This window comes from Nannospalax galili, unplaced genomic scaffold (assembly GCF_000622305.1).
Source record: "Nannospalax galili isolate Female #2095 unplaced genomic scaffold, S.galili_v1.0 scaffold138, whole genome shotgun sequence".
In the NCBI taxonomy this organism is placed as follows: domain Eukaryota; kingdom Metazoa; phylum Chordata; class Mammalia; order Rodentia; family Spalacidae; genus Nannospalax; species Nannospalax galili.
Window position 1 is genome coordinate 206,508 of NW_008341333.1, and position 14,995 is coordinate 221,502.

Here is a 14,995-nt window from a genome sequence, read left to right on the forward strand (position 1 = left end):
TGTACACTCACCTTTCATATATAATCATTAACACAATCATTCACGTGTGTACACACACACACACACACACACATTGTAGGCTTGCTTCTCATTTGGCTCTCTATTTCCTCATCAACTTACTAGTTTGTTCAATGAAAATCATAGGAGCCCACAGAACAGATTAAAATCAAAAGTGGGGCTAGGGAGATGGCTCCGTTAGTAAAGTTCTGGCTGTACAAGCAAGAGGACCTGAGTTCGGATTCCCAGTACCCACGTAAAAAACTGGGTGTGTCTAATCACAGCTCTGGGGAGATGGGACAGGAGATCCTTGGGGCTCACTGGCCAGCCAGCCCTAGCCAAATCTGTAAACTAACTCTAGGTTCAATGAGAGACCCTATCTCAAGAAATAAGGTGGAAAGTGACTGAGGAAAACACCTAATGTCAACCTCTGGCCTCTACAAGCACCTGCACACATACATAAACACACAGGCACACATACATATACACAAACAATCAAAAGGGGAATCATCATGCTAAAGTTCCATGTCATATCATCAAACCAAATCTAAGCTTTTATCTGACCTTCCAAAAATCAGAGAAATAGTAGGTAAGAGCCAGATTCCCCAAACAGGCTAACTTCAATTCACATCAGTGGCATTCTCTCTGCCTTTCATCTTTACGTTCTTACATCCCTTAATCCTTACAAAAAGGAACCTGATATCAAATATCAACGAATCAGTTAATTTCCCACTGCTCTCTTCCTGCCTTAGAAGGAAGCTTTTGTTCTTTAGCTTCTGTGTAGAAAATCAACTACTTCAGCTTAACCCACGGGAATCTCTCATTCTGTTTTATGTACTGAAGTGGTTCCATTCTAGAATAGAAAATAAAGTCAACTAAGAGCTTTAAACTGACACTGGGCTATAATCCCTATAATCATAGCACCTGGGAGGTAGAGACAGGAGGATCAGGAGTTCAAGGTCATCCTCAGGAAGGTAGTCTGGGATACATGAGATTGTCTCAAAGGAAAAAAAGAAAAGGGAAAAAAAAAAACGTAATTGTTGTTCTTTTTCTTTTCCCATTCCCTTCTCTGTGTATGTGTAAGTGTGGATATGTGTATGCCTATTTGTATGTGTCTGGGCACATGCATGTAGGAGTGGGAGTATATGTGGAGGATGGAGGTTTATGTCAGGAATCATCCTCAATTGCTCTTCCACCTTATTCGTTGAGTCAGGGTCTCTCAATCAATCCCAGAGTTTACTGATATGGCTAGTTTCACTAACCAGCTCTGGGGATCCCCATCTCTGCTTTCTGAGGCAGGAATTACAAGTGGGACCACCATGCCCACCAGGCATTTTACAGGGGTTCTGGGGATCCAAACTCTGGTCCTCATGTTTGTGCAGGAAGTCCTTCAACCACTGAGCCATCTCCCCAACCCCGCCCCCAATCTTTTAACTAAATTATTGTAATTTTGTATAAATTGCCCAAATTTTCATAGTATTTCTGTATATCCCATAAGACTATATATACCCTGTGGACAGAAATTCTGTTTAGCTCATAAATACAAGCCCCATGCCTGGACTGTATGGGGCCAGGAACCAGAGCATGTGCTCAGTAACCACATGTGCCACCAACACAGATCATAGTGATTACACACTAAATCTGATCCCATGATCAAAATACAGGGTGAGTCAATGCAAAGAACCACTCACCCAGGGCAGAACACTGGTCAGTGACCAGCCCAGGTTCAGATTTCTGTCTTGCAAATGGGCACAGGGCATGGTATGTATGGTTGCTCAACCAAGCAGGTTAGTATCTGGCCCCACCTCTGCTTGCCAGATTAGAGGCAAGAGCTAAGACTGCCAAGCAGAAATAAACACATACAGCTACAGTACAAAGATTTCCAGAACATGAGTTGATTTTAGATCAACCTCTCAGAATATTCTGAGCTTTGTAAAGTTAGAGATAAGGCATATGCACATACATATGTAGTATTACTATACCACAGAGATGATGTAGCTACAGTTAGAGATGATAGTGACACAAACAGGTATATTAATAGAGAGCATGTGGATATAGATAGATCTTCTACTGGCTAAAGACCTGGGCTGACCCTGATCCTTAAGTAACATTCAGAACTCCAGCCCCCTCCACACCTGACACTTCCTTCCCTTGACTCCTGCATTTGTGCACAGAGAAAGAAAGGTCAAATGGGTGGTAAAGCTACTATAAAAGGTATTCGAAGAACAGATTTGCGCTGAAATAAGTATGCTAATTTAGATCTAAAAATGGTTGCTGTCCTGTGGGCAACACCAGAACTTTGAAATCAGCATTTCTGCTAAAGCAAAATTTTTGCATCTCTTCTGAAGATTACTTGCAAAAAAAATTTTTGAGACAGTCTTAAGCATCTCAGGCTGACTTCAAACTCACTATGTAGCCAAGGCTGGCCATAAACTCTTTTTTTTTTTTAAAGTATTTGTTTATTTGTTTTATGTGTATGTTTTTTCTGCATACATGTAAGTGCACCCATGTCCTGCAATGCCTGCAGAGGCCAGAAGAGGGTGTCAGATCTCCTGGAACTATAGTTATAGATGATAGTCACCATATGGGTGCTAGGAACTGAACTGGTGTCCTCTGTGAGAACAGCCAGGGCTCTTAACCACTGAGCCATCTCTCCAGCCCCTGTAGAGATTCTCCTTGCCAGCCAGCCACCACATTCACTCCACAATACACTGGTGCAAGTGTGCACATGCATGTGTGTGCACATGCTTATGTGTGTGTGTGTGTGTGTGTGTGTGTGTGTGTGTGTGTGTGTACGCCTGCACAGTCTACCACTCAGCTATGCCCCCAGGCCCCGGCTAGGACTATTAGAATGCTCCAGCATAACACTGAAGGGGGGGTTGGCGAGATGGCTCAGCAGGTAAAAACACTTGCTGTAAAGTTGGAGACCTGCACAAGTCCAGACACACACCATGCACACACATACACAATAAAAAATAAAGAATTATCTTACTTGAATATTTTCTTTTTCCCTTTCTTATTTATTTTTATTACATTTACTTATTTATTTTGTGTGTGTGTGTGTGTGTGTGACCACACACCATGGCACAAGTGTAGAGGTCAAAGGACAACTTTTGCCATGTGAATTCCAGAAATTGGACTCAAGTCATCAGGCTTGGCAGCAAGTGTCCTTACCCCAAGAGCTATCTTACCAGCTTTTTTGCTTTCTTTCTTCCTTTCTTCCTTTTTTTCTTCCTTCTATCCTTCTTTATTTCATTTGAAACAGGCTGTATATAGCCCAGGCTGGCCTCAAACTTGTGGTGATCCCCTGCCTCAGCCTCCTGAATTGCATGCATGAGCCACCATGTCTGACTAAATTATTTGTCTTATTCTTCTGATAAGACTTTTTAATTTTTAAATTTTGATTATATCAGTGTTTTGTCTGTATGTATATAAGTGCACCATGTGCATATTATGCCCACAGAGGCCAGAAGAAGGTGTTGGATCACCTGGAACTGAAGTTATAGATGGTTGTTAGCTGCCATGTGGGTGCTTAGAATTGAACCCTTGTCTTCTTCAAGAATGGCAAGTGCTCTTAACTGCTGAGCCATCTCTCCAGTCCAGTAATTTCTTTTTAATAATTGGTTCATTCTAGGGCCCAGAATTAATGAGAGCCGATAAAAGGACTTCTGCTTCTTTATCTTATTTTTTTTTTTCCTTTTTGGACTTTTTGAGACAGGGTCTCCCTGTATCCCCAACTGGCCTGGAACTTGCTTAAGACCAGGCTGGCCTCAAACTCACAGAGGTCTGCCTGGCACTGCCTTCCAAGTGCTGGAATTAAAGGCATGTACCATCATGCCCAGCTTTAACATTTTTTCTTTGAAACAAGATCTCACTATGTAGATCAGGCTGGCCTTAAATAGAAGATTCTCCTGCCTTAGCCCCAGAAGTGCTGGGATTACAGGCATATGCCACTGTACTCAGAATTATATAATTTTTAAAAGCTTATATATTCGTTTGTTGTTTTGTGGTTTTGTTTTGTTTTCTGGTGCTCATTTATTTATCCATTCATTGTCCTGTTTTTTTTCAGAAGTTAATGTGACCTTAAGGTCGGTGAGATGGCTTAGTAGATAAAGGTACTTGCCACCAAGTCTGATGACCTGAGTTGGATTCCTGTGATCCATATGGTGGGAGGAGAGGACCAACTCCCACAAGCCATCCTCTGATCTCTGTGCATGCACACACACACACACACACACACATAAATAAATAGCCGGGTGTGGTGGCATATCTCTGTGAGTTCAAGGTCAGCCTGGTCTACATAGTGAGTTCCAGGACAGCTGGGGCTACAGGGAGACCCTGTCTCAAACACACACACGCACACACACAGATATATATGTAATTTTTAAAAAATTAAAGCCTGAAAGCTAAGATGTTGTGGAAGAATTCTTACACACTATTTAATGAGGTTGTCAACTAAGGCACATGAGGAATTAAGGGGTAAGGTAGGGCGTTACTGAGTATGTGAGCAGAAATGAGACAGCCTTTTTTTTTTTTTTTTTTTTTTTTTTTTAAAAAAAAAAAAAAAAAATCTGAGTACTGGGATAAAAGACACGAGCCACCACACTTGACCAGAGACAGACATATATACACACATATTTTAGTGTCACAGGAATTTTAAAGGATTTTTGTAGTCTGTCTCAGGATATTGGAACAAGCTAGAATATACAATGTATTAGACAATGTATTATACCCCTTGTATGTGAATAACCCAAGATAATGCACAGTTTAGTGAGATATAAAGGAAAATGTGTTACTGTTACTCCTAGAGTTCGTAGGTGTCACAGTGTTTTATCAGTTATTACTTTTCACTCTTGCAGAAGAACTCAAAATGAAGTGTTAATAAAAAGACAGTATAAACTGGGCACGGGGCACACATTTTGTGATACCAGGACTTAGGAAATGAGGCAGGAGGGTCAGGAGTTCAAGGTCATTTTCTGGTACATATTGAGTGCCAAACTAGACTGGACCACATGGGAACCTGTCTTGAAAAAACAAAACAAAGAACGATTCAACTTAAAGTCTAGGACCAAAGTAGGAAGACTGACTTAGGCCGACTCTGGCCTGGGTCCTAGCCACAGAATATGGAGCCAGTGAAGGTTTCGGGTCAAGATAGAAGGTCCCTTTCAGAAATATAAATAGTAATCTGGCTGTGTGTGCAAATGGGCTAGGAAGAGGAAGAGACAGCGGCAGGTTCCACTCAAGTACTGCACAGTATCTAGATCCTAGAGAAGGAACGGTTTTTAAAAAACGTTTAGAAGAAGGGCTTACAAGTAGCTCAGTTGGTAGAGTACTTTCCTAGCATACAGGAAACCTTGGATTGAGTCCCTAGCATGGCAAAAACCCAGTGTGGTGGCACACATTTATAGTTTCAGCATTCAGGAGGCAGAGCAGTAGAATCAGGAATTCAAGGACACCCTCAGCCGCACAGTGAGTTCTAGGCTACCCCAGGTTACATGATGCCTTGTCTCAAAATAAAGTAAAAACAGATACTAGTAGTTGGCCTAGTCTACCTCAGTGATCCAACCCAGGAAGGGATGGGAGAGTGAGGAAGAGAACTGAAGAACAGCTTGGTGATATCCACAGAACTGGAGTCTTCAGTGTCCTTTCCCTTCATCCTTTGAGCAGATACACTCAGAGCTGCTGGAGGCACATAGGTCTCCAGCTGGTGAGGCCAACAGAAGTTTCCAGAAAGTAAGACCCACCATGTGTGTTCATCACTGGGGGCTGGCTTTGAGAATTCTTAAACCAAGCCAATTTTCAGTTCTGCTCTGCATGACAGTGTGATTGCTAGGCTTTCTGCTCCAGCTGCCTCCTGCAGCCGTGTCTGCCCCGCCATTATGGACTGTAATCCCTCTGGAAACAGAAGCCAAATAAGCTCTTTCTTCTAGAAGTTGCCTTGGTCATGGTGTTTTATCACAGCAAAGTAGCTAAGACACCTGGGTATTCTTTCTAACCTTTTCAATATTTTTTAATTAAGAAAGTTAATTTGGAAAAATATGTTTTTGTGTGACCTTGGGAATGGATAATTACTTTTCTTTAAAGCAATTTTTTACATTTATTTATGTATTTAGTGATTGTGTGTGTGTGTGTGTGTGTTCGTGCATGCATATGATTACTGCAGTACATGTGTGGAGGTCAGAAGACAATTTGCGGGAATCGTCCTTCCACCATGTAGGGTTCAAAGCTGAACTTAGGCCATCAGCAAACACCTACTGCAGAGCCATCTCTCTGACTCTGAGATGGTAAAGTGTCTGTAGGCACCAAGCTTCAGCGCATGGCATTGTGCTTTGACCTGTAAAACGGAAACAGATCTGCCAAATATTGCATTGACCTGCCTTGAATTTGGAAATCAAATTTTTGTTTTTTGTTCTTAATTGTGTCTTTGCGACAAGGTCTCATTGTGCAGCTCAGTCTGGCTCCAAACTTGCAACCCTCCTGCCTAGCCTCCTGAGCCCTCTGATTATAAGGGAAATAAACTTTCTAAAAATATTACTGCTTCATACCTCATTGATTTCTCTGAGGACAGTTTCTGCTTCTCTCTCTCTCTCTCTCTCTCTCTCTCTCTCTGTTTTTTAGTGTTTTTTAGTCTACACACAAGCTTGGTGAGCCATTTTTAAAGGTTTTGAGAAAGGCTCTCACTGGGCTGGCCTTGAACTCACTCTGCAGTCCAGGCTGCTCCTGACCTTCATCCTCCTGGGTCAGCCTTCCTAAGTAGCTGGGAAGACAGACCTGGGCCACCACTCCAGGTTTCATTTCTCTTATTAGTAACAGTGGAATCGTTACCCCCTGACCTGAGAACACTTATGTAACATTCTTTGGTTTCCATTTGATGGTGGTTGGCATGGTGTTTAGAGCTTTTTCCTGAGAAGACTAGAAGCAGCAGGCAAGGCTGGTTTTCTTTGATTTGGTTTAGACCTGAGTGTGAGATTTCCAAGTGGAAAATGACACCAACCCAATAAGCTTTTTGTTTCACATAGTCCAAAGTGTTGCCTGACAGACCGGTCTAAAGTCAGCTTGAGGTTCTGTATATTTTCCTATTGCAGTATTTTAATTTCAGTTTCTGCTGCTGGGACTCAAACTCAGGGCCTTGCACAAACACGTGCTCTACCACTGAGCTTCATTCTTAACACTATTTTAATATTTACACTCATTCTTTCATCCATTCATCCAGTCCTTCAACAGCTATTTCAAGAGCCAACACAACTGAGGCAGGTCACACAGCCCTGAGAGAATGGAGCAGATCCGGCCTCATCAGCCCGTACTCTTTACCATGCAATCATTGTTTTATTTTGTTTTGAGACTGGGTCTCCTGTGGCCCAGGGTGACCTCTAACTCAGTATATATTGGAGTTAAGGTGACCTTGAGCTGCTGATCTTACTTCCACTTCCCAAGTGCTGGTATTACAGGCATGCGCCACCATAACAATTTTTAAATGACTTAAAAATATTTTATTTATTATTTTTATTTTATGTGTATGAGTATATTGCCTGCACGTATGTGAGTGCACCCGTGTTGTGCAATGCCACAGAGGTCAGAAGAGGGCTTCAGATTCCCCTGGAACTGGAGTTAAGGACAGTTCGTAGCTGCCATGTTGGTGCTCGGAATCGAACACAGGTCCTCTGCAAGAGAAGTCAGTTCTCTTAACCACTGAGCCATCTCTCCAGCCCCAGATTTTTTTATTTTTTGAACAGGGTCTTACTATGCAGTTTTGGCTGGTCTGGAACTTGCTATATAAACTATCAGTCTTGAACTCAGAGATCTGCCCTCCTCTGTCTCCTACATGCTGGGGTTAAAGGCATGCTCTACCACACCCAGCCTTTGTTATTGTTTTTAAGTATTAATTATTCATTAATTATTAATTCATTGTGATGACAGTTTCGCTGCCTGGAAACTAAATTTACAGTTAAGAAGCTGAGTTTACCTACACAGGTAATTCTGAAAGAAATCAGGCTGGGTGTAGTAGTACCTGCCTATAATCCCAGCACTCTCCAGGAAGCTGAGACAAGAGGATTTCATCTAGTTGAAGGCCAACCAAGGCTACATTGCAAAAGCCTGTCTCAAAACAAAACACTCAAACTGACTTGTGCTAAGGAAGTGCTGACTGAAGGGAAGTCAGCTCTGTAACAAAGACCAAAAATTTGGGAGAACAGACGTGCACACATAGGTTGTTGGACTAAAACTTACTCTACTGAAAACATCTAAAATCCAAGGGAGGCCAGGCGTGTGGCACACACCTTTAATCCCAGCACTCAGGAGGCAGAGGCAAGCAGATCTCTGTGAGTTCAAAGCCAGCCTGGTCTACATAGTGAGTTCCAGGACAGCTGGGGCTACAGGGAGACCCTGTCTCAAAAAGACCAAAAAAATAAATAAATAAAATCCAAGGGAAAAAGATATTCTTAAGTAGAGACCCAATACAGAACTCAGTTCAGCTAGTTCATTACAAACAGTAATTGGACATTTAGAGGCAGGCTTGAGAGTCACAGGAAAAGCCCATGATGTGCGTCTGGCTTCTTTGACCCTACCACTAAATACCCATAGCTCACCTTAGTCAAAGTGACTGTTGAAACATTCTCAATGTCTTTTCAAACTACTCCTATAAAGAGGATGAACTTGCTAGGTGTGTGTTGCTACTGGGGACTGAGACTGATGTGGGATGATCATTCAAGCTTGAACTGGAGTTCAAGACCAATTTAGGTAACATAGTGTGACCATGGGCTGGCGAGACGACTCAGCTGGTAAAGATGCCTGCCTCCAAGCCTGATGCCCTGAATTTGATCCCCAGGACTCATATGGTAGAAGGAGAGTACTGACTTCTGCAAGTTGTTCTTTTACCTCCACACACATGCTGTGTGCACATGACAACCCCATAAATAAAATGCAGAAAAATTAAAATAAAAAACATAGTGAGACAGACAGAAAAGACAGAGAGAGCAAGGGGGGGAAAGAGACAGAGAGAGAGGGAAGGAGGGAGGGAGGGAGAGGAAGGGAGGGATGGAGGGAGGGACGGAGGGACAGAGGGAGGGAGAGAGAGAGAGAGGGGAGAACGGGCATATACCACAGCTTATGTGTGGAAGAGTTGGTTCTCTCCTTCTACCATGTGGGTCTCAGGGATCAAACTTGGGTCATCAGGCTTGGCAACAGGAGAGGAGAGGAGAGGAGAGGAGAGGAGAAGAGAGAGAATACCTGTGACTGAGGCCACTTAATAGCTCCTTGAAGTTAGGTTGGCATGACATCATAAAGCACAGCCAGGCCACTGCCTGGTGTTATCCTCCTTGGGACCTGAAGAGAAGTAACAAAGGAGAGCCGCTGACAGGACCCTCCTGCCGTATCAAGCGTGGTGGATGCTGGCCCTGTATTCACCCGCTCCACTTCCCTTCCTCTTGGGCACCCAGCTAAACTCCATTTTCTAGCACCCTTGCAGTTTGGTGGGTTCCATGCGACTTATTTCAGGCCAGTGGAAAGTGGGCAGTGTGATGTCAGGACTCTCCTCACCCCGACAGTGAAGTCACCTGTTGTCTTTGCTTTTCACAGAGGTTCCTGGAACCATGAACTGAATACAAGGAATGAATAGAGAAAGATGGTGGGCCCTAGAGACAGAATGGAGCACCTTTTCCCTAGCCTGGCACTTTGAACAGCACTGAACAACTCAGTGGATCTGTATTGAGCTAAATCAGAAATATTTAGAGGTTAATTTATTGTAAGAGCAAGAATTTCTAACTAATGTATCCAGGGGTTCCCTCTCTGTGGTTTTATTGACTTTGACAGAACGGTCACTTTTAGTCACTCAGTGAGAAAGTTGCTTCCTCATCAATACTTGGTGTTCTAGTTTCATTTCTGTTGCAATGATAAAACACCTTGACCAAAAGCAACTTAGGGGAGAAAAGAATTATTTCAGCTTAAAGTTCCAGGTTAGGCATCATTGAGGGAAGTTGAGGCAGAAACTCAAAGCTGTTAGTCAGACAACATTCACAGTCGAGCGCAGAGAGGATCCACACATCTTTGCTTGCTTGGTACTCAGCTAGCCCCTCTAGTCTTAAGAGTCCATGGCCCCAGAACAGGAAACAGTGCTGCAAATAATGGATTGGGTTTTCCTACATCAATGAACGATCAAGACAATCCTGACAGATATGCCCACAGGCCAACCTGATCAAGAAAATTCAATTTGTTAGAAATAAAATCTGAGGTCCAAGGGCCCCACAAATACCACACAAAGAACATGGGGACAAAGTAAAAGTAACTTGGCAAGGCAGATTTTACTTTTGCAAAAGGGTGCATTGCATAACCAATCAGATTCAGTAAGTACACAGGGCCTGAATCCTTCCTTGATGGGTTTTTATTCCTATCACAAGAGTATTGTGTCCTTTTCCCACTGGCTGGGGTCTGACCTCAAAGTCTTTCCCAACTGGCTAGTTTAAAAGAATTGTTGCAAAGGAAGAGGGAAGAGCTCCACTGCTTCAGGACATTGGGTTCAGAAATGCATCAGGGCCTTCCCTTAAACAAAAGTTTCGTAGAGTGTGGCGGAATTAAAAGATTAGAATTCCTTGTCATGAACCAAGTTTTACAAGGTTCGAAAGAAAAGACTATCGTTTACTGTTTCTTACACATTGAAACACTTCCCAAGTGATTCTAGGCTGTGTCAAATTGACAGTTAAAACTAGCTAACACATTTGGGTATCCATGAAAGGGTGGGAAGACACTGAGCACATTTGCATGGTCACTTTGACTGAGGGGAGCTATCGGCATTTAGTGAGTAGGCCAAAGAGGCAGGTGCACAGCATGGAGCTTTCCTGTGAAAGAAGTGGGTTGTGTTTTCTAAATAACAAATATTTTAAATACGCATATAAAGAAGAAATATAAATGCCCAACAAGCAATAAGAAGAGGCTTAGCACCAGTAGTCAGTAAAGAAACGCAAATCAAACCACCAATGATCTATCACTCCATATCCAGTAGGATGGATGCAAAAACAAAAATACAAAGTAACAAGTACTGGCAAGGATGTGGGGAAATTGGAGCTCTCCTCCGTGTCTGGTAGCTGTGGAAAATGGTGCCACTGCTATGGAAAACAGTTGGAAAGTTCCTCAAAAATTTAAACAGATTTACCACATGACTGAGCAGGTCTCCTAGGTATATACCTATAAGGACTGAAAATGGAGAATCAGACACAGTTGTGCTGGGCACCGTGGCACACACCTTGTAATTCCAGCCCTTGGGAGTTGCACCGTTTTTCAAATCACGGGTCACAATCCAGATGGGATCACATACTGAATGTGGGGGTTACAAAAAGTTTGGCAGTGATAAAAGGCTTCTAAATAAGCACTGAACTGACCAAAAATTAATTAAAAATCAAACATTCCATGAGTCCAAAGTGTTTCAAGCAGTGTTCACCCACGTTGCATTGCACAATGTCACTGCAGTCTTGGTTATGAACACCCATGTGGGCACCTTTACCCATGCATGCCATCATGCCACTCAACACCAACAACTTCAGCCCAGAGCACCTCAGCTCAGATTTGAGACCATTGTATGTTATGAACTGCAGTGTTTGTACATATACGAAGTTTTCTTCTCTTACAGAAACATAATGGTTTCATCATGAAAAATGACTAATATTTTCCTACCATCATTCCTCAGCATGTAAGTATCAAATTAGCATATTTTTGGACTGAATTGTGTTAGAATGCTTGGTTTTAAGAATTAATGTTTGAACCTGCTGCTAGTTAATGCATTCTAGACATGATAGGGAGGTTATACTAATGAAATTTCCACAGTATGGTAGACTAACAAGATCTGTATAACGACAAAACCAATTGACATATCAAGGTGGGTAGAGGAAATTTCCTGAGGTCCCATCTCAAGATAAAAAGCTACAGGCAATCAGTGGATGCTGAGGGAAGGGAATCTCCAGTGACTAGCTCCCTCACAGGTTATCTAATCCCAAGTGGGCAGCCCTAAACACAGGTACACATGAGCACCACTAAATGAAGTCAGTGCCATGTGTGTGTGTGTGTGTGTGTGTGTGTGTGTGTGTGTGTGTGTAAGTATATGTAATAATAATGACCAAAGAAGAAGACAAGAAATTGAGAGGGAATTGGGAGAAGTTGGGGAGACTTGGAGTGATACAAACAATGCAAAGACAATACTCATGTATGGAATTCTCAAACATAAAAAATAAATTTCTTTTTTGTTCTTTTTGAGACAGGATCTTCCCTATAGCCCCAACTGGCCTTGAACTCACATAGATCTGCCTGCCTCTGTGTCTGGAGTTCTGGGATTAAAGGCTTGAGCCACCATACCTGGTTTCTTTCTTTCTTTCTTTCTTTCTCTTTCTTATTTATTTATTTATTGTATCTTTTTTTGTTTTTTTTTTTTGAGACAGAGTCTCCCTGTAGCCCCAGCTGGCATGGAACTTGCTATATAGACTAGGTTGGCCTTGAACTCACAGAGATCTACCTGCCTCTCCCTCTGCCTCCCAAGTGCCAAGATTAAAGGTGTATGCCACCACACCTGGCTAAAATAAATTTTAAGTTATAAGAAAATTGGTGGTTGAATTGTTGACTTGGGTTTCAGTTTTTAAAAAATATCATTAAACCAGGAGTGATGATGCACACCTTTAATCCCAGCACTCAGGAGGGAGGAAGGTGGATCTCTGCGAGTTTGAGGCCAGCCTGGTCCACATAGTGAGTTCCAGGCCAGCTGGGGCTACATAGTGAGACCTTGCCTCAAAATACATACACACACACAAAAAAAAATTCATTAAATGAACTTTACCTTAAGGCCAAGTCAGCAATTTCTGAAATGATTCTAAACATACTTCTGCCATTTTGTGCTGCATATTTATTCAAAGCTGTTTTTTCTGTTTTGATAATTATAAAATCAAATGTCAATCAATTCTGATGCTCTGTGTCTTGCACAATCAAACATTCTACCGAGATTCATTTCTTTATGTAAAAATAGACAAGCATTTACTTCATTAGCATGCAAATTTTCTTTCATGTTTGACAAAAGGTAAATTTATATGTATCGCAAAGAATTACTTTAAAATAAATTTATTGGGGGCTGGAGAGGTGGCTCAGTGGTTGAGTGCTTGCTGCTTTCTAAAGGACCCAAGTTAGGCTCCTAGCACCCAAATCAGGCAGTCTTCTGTTGCTTCAGCTGTAGGGGACCCAATGCCCTCTTCTGGCCTCATCCGGCACACAATCACATAAATAAAATAAATCTTTTTTTTTAAGTTTTTTTTATTTTATGCATATGAGTGCTTTTCCTGAATATATATAAGTGCACCCGTTTTGTGCAGTGCCTATAGAGACCAGAAGAGGACATTGAATCCTCTGCAACTGGAGTTAAAGACAGTTGTTAGCCACCTTGTGGGTGCTAGGAACTGAACCCTGGTCCTCTGCAAGAGCAGTCAGTGCTCTTAACTGCTGAGCCATCTCTCCAGTCCAAAGTAAATCATTTAAAAATAGAATAAAATTAGCTTATTTATGATTTATTATCAGTAAATGGTTGATTTGTATACATGTTTATAAACCTATATATCTGGGGTCATGGGAAAATTTCTTGGGCAGAAAAGGGTCACAAGTGGAAAATGTTTACGAAGCCCTGGGGAGGTGGACGTAGGGGCATCAAGGGTTCAAGGTCATCCCTAGCCTGAACCCTGTTTCAAAAAAAACAAAGAGGCCATTTACTAAAGGCAACGTGGTTTACGATTCCATTTACAGTGGGCGAGATCAAAGAAACAAAATGAAGGTTTACAGGTTCAGGAGCAAGGGGTAATAGGATGATTGTATTATTTATTTCTTCACTGACATACTTTGAACTTTCCAACAGTTTATTTTGTGTTAAGTGGATTTTTCCTAGATTTAAAAAATACTCCTGTGTGGTTTTCTCCAGACTGTCTACCCTGTGTGTTTGCAGACCTTGGCAGCTGCTTCTGGGAACAATGGCGAGAGGACAGCTTGGAGGAGATGAGCTGGACGGTCACAGAGTGGTTCTCAGGACTTGCACTCCCTTCCTCCTCTCCAGCACCTCTGAACTCCTGGCCCAGGCTTTCCCCAGCAACAGCAGCAGTGGGTTGGAAAGAATATTGGATTTGGACACAGCCGACCCCTGGCACCTAGGCAGTTCTTGGTAACTGCTCAAGCTGCTTCCTCAGCCCCCCAGATTCCACACAACAGCCTCAAGCTCTTTCAGTCACAGCTGCACCTGACACCATGCATCCCCCGCTGTAAAGAGCTGTGGGCTCAAACCAGGAGACAAAATACACCCTTCTACCCTTTAGAAAACAAGAAGCCAAAAACTACCCACTCAAAAATGAAAGAAAGGTTTTATGCTTCCTCCTCAAATATAACTCGTTTTTTTAATTTGTTGATTTTTGTGTATGTATATCACACAGAACATCCCAATCTTATGCATCTATATACCCACTTCCCAGATGGCACCTCCCATACCTCCCCCCACCAGAGCCCTTTTACTCTGTCTTCCCTGCTGCTGTCTGCAGTGTGGTCGGCACCCCCGGCCATTCCCCACTACTTGTCCATCTGATAAATCTAGTCAGCCTATCTAGATGTTTTTGTTTTAGGAAGGTCAGCTGTTCCTCATCTAGCAGTAATCAGTTGTCAATATTCCTTCAATTTTATGTCTTACAGGGTTTATACTGAGTTCAACATTGTATAATTATAGTAATTCAACTATGAACCTAAAAATTTTATAGCCACTTTTGAAAGAGATCTATCTTTGCTCTGGAAATTGTTATCGAGTATGTTAAAGCTGTAATGAAATGCTTCTAAAACATAAAAAAATTTAAAAAAGGAAAAAAGTGGACATGCTCTGAATTAGGGTCTATCCTCACAGAGCTGGAGGACCTTGAGCACGAGGATCTCTGTCACTCCCTTACCCCAACTGTCACAGTGGATCAGGATTCTGTCCTGAGCACCTCCCAGGGGCAAGAGGCACTGC